Genomic DNA, 2961 nt, shown 5'->3' on the forward strand with positions numbered 1-2961 from the left:
GCGCAGCCTTCTGGCTTCCCAGACCCCAGTTGAACCATCCAAACCATGCTAGCACGGAAAGCGGACGCTAAACGATGATGATGATGATATATATATACATACATATATATATATAAACACACACACATGTGTATGTATGTATGTAAGTATGTATGTAAGTGAGTATATATGTATATGTGTGTGTGTTATTGTATCTGTTTGTCCCCATCATGGTTTCATAACCGGTGTTGGTATGTTTTATATCCCTGATACTTAGAGGTTCAACAAAACCAACTGATAAAATAAATACCAGGTTTAAAAAGAAAACAATAAATACTGGAATTGATTCATTTGGCTAAGAATTCTTCAAGGCAGTGCCCCAGCATGGCCGCAGTCTAATGACTGAAACAAGTAAAAGATTAAAGATATATATGTTTCTCCTAGATATGTCTTACTTATCCTGCAACCAAACCACACACAAGTGTGTCCATTGTTTCCTAGGACACTTGCCCCAGCATGGCCGCGGCCTTCGGGCTAAAACGTTTTTAAGGATATAAGGATTTAAGGAACATCTAGCTACCTTGTAATTATTCCCCTGGATCTTTCCTATAAATTGCACCCTCATATGTGTGTGTGTGTGTGTGTGTGTGTGTGTGTGTGTGTGTGTGGTGTGCGGAGTGCTGTGTGGTAAGTAGCTTGCTTATGAACCACATGGTTCCGGGTTCAGTCCCACTATGTGACACCTTGGGTAAGTGTCTTCTACTATAGCCTTGGGCTGATCAAAGCCTTGTGAGTGGATTTGGTAGACGGAAACTGAAAGAAGCCCATCATATATATATATATATATATTTTTTTTTTTTTTTTTGTACTTGTGTCAGTCATTTGACTGCGGCCATGCTGGAGCACCGCCTTTAGAGTGGTGAAAGAGTACAGCAGGGATCACCACCATCCCCTGCCGGAGCCTCGTGGAGCTTTTAGGTGTTTTCGCTCAATAAACACACACAACGCCCGGTCTGGGAATCGAAACCACGATCCTCCGACCGCAAGTCCGCTGCCCTAACCACTGGGCCATATATCTATATATATATAAATACATATATATGTGTGTGTGTGTGTGTGTGTGTGTTTGTCCCCCCAACATCGCTTGACAACCGACGCTGGTGTGTTTACGTTCCCGTTACTTAGCGGTTCGGCAAAAGAGACCAATAGAATAAGTACTAGGCTTCCAAAGAATAAGTCCTGGTGTCGATTTGATCGACTAAAGGCGGTGCTCCAGCATGGCCGCAGTCAAATGACTGAAACAAGAACAAAGAAGAAAGAAATAAAGTCGATGAGGTAGGGCACACACGTCTGTACATATGGTGAATATTATTATAAATAAAAGGTTTAAAAATTAAAGGTGTTTGATGCGAGATTCGAACCCACGCTGTAATTTTCGGCTAAGCTTCGTTACAAATAAAAAATTCTAAATAAGTAAAAAAAAAATTGTGCAAAAGGTGGAATTCGAACCTACGCAATAATCTTACGACTTGAACCAACCACATCGAAGCTATGTAATAAACTAACACACGTTATCGAGAATAAAAGGAATAAAATAAATTATCAGCCAGAAGTGGGATTCGAACCCAAACCCACACTGGTGGGTAATAATTCTAATCGGTCGGGAAAAGTAGTAAAAAAAATTATCTGTCAGAAGTGGGATTCGAACCCACGCCCACATTAGTGGACCAGAATACTCAACGTTCTGGTTAAGGTACCATATATGCACCTTGAGTCTGGCGCCTTAGACCGCTCGGCCATCCTGACAGCTACGAAAAAGCGTTGCTGTTTTCAGGTTTAGTTCTATTACGTCTGCTCATACAGTTTCCACGCATGCGTGAAATGTTAGTTGCTATGACAACAGTAGCAAACGTAACGAGGAAGTCGGCGATGTCGTCGACGAGCGAAATGCGACGGCATTGCCTCACAAAATGAAGGTTTCATACACGGAGAAGTTATTAATTTTTCGGTGACTTCGTCTGTAATGTGGTCGGATGTGCTAATGGACTTGTGAAATAAATGTTATTTTTATTATTAATGTCGTTTTATGTCTTGGATTCTCTCTCCCTTTCACTCTGTCTTCGTTTCCGTCCGCCGCCTAACACCACGTGCTGGCGGAAACTTACGAACATTTTCCTCTTCACACACATGCGTACGACGATGCATATACACACACATATACATATGTATGGGTGTATGTGTGTGTTTATTTGTGTGTGTGTGTATATATACACACACACACACATATAGATAGGTAGATAGTTATACATACCTACATACGCATATATATACATACAGACATATTTATATATATATATATATATAAATATATATATATACATACATATATATTTCTTTATTACCCACAAGGGGCTAAACACAGAGGGGACAAACAAGGACAGACAAAGGGATTAAGTCGATTTTATCGACCCCAGTGCGTAACTGGTACTTGATTTATCGACCCCGAAAAAAATGAAAGGCAAAGTCGACCTCGGTGGAATTTGAACTCAGAACGTAACGGCAGACGAAATACTGCTGAGCATTTCGCTCGGCACGCTAACGTTTCTGCCAGCTCACCGCCTTACATATCTATAGACATAACACCACATCTTTCCCCCCATCCCCACCGGGTTGACTTTGTTTCCTCATAACTTCCAGAAAAATGGAGATTTATTTTGAATGAAATTTTCTGCAAGTAGGCTCGAGATGGTATATAGGAACTTTTCGGTTTGAACGGCAGTTTTATCTAGCGGTATCATATAAAATTGTCACCCATAATTATGACCCTAGTATCGATCTATTGCATTTCAATCTGTTTCAGGGTTAGGGGTGGGGAGAGGGTATCTTTTTTTCTTCAAAAATGTAAATAAACCTAATCTGTTTCTTAAACAAGGGACATATTCATACGGCACAGAATGTTTTCACCTCAATAGACGTCATTGA

At 40.5% G+C, this 2961-nt stretch overlaps 1 non-coding gene across 1 annotated transcript; it reads right to left on the bottom strand.

The window, feature by feature from the left end:
- Positions 1–1666: 1666 nt before the first annotated feature.
- Trnal-caa lies at positions 1667–1785 on the bottom strand. Its single transcript has 2 exons — positions 1748–1785; positions 1667–1712 (listed from the first exon to the last, which is right to left on the bottom strand). It is a non-coding gene; the product is annotated as a tRNA-Leu (tRNA).
- Positions 1786–2961: the final 1176 nt, after the last annotated feature.

The sequence above is a fragment of the Octopus sinensis genome, linkage group LG27 (assembly GCF_006345805.1).
Source record: "Octopus sinensis linkage group LG27, ASM634580v1, whole genome shotgun sequence".
NCBI lineage: Eukaryota > Metazoa > Mollusca > Cephalopoda > Octopoda > Octopodidae > Octopus > Octopus sinensis.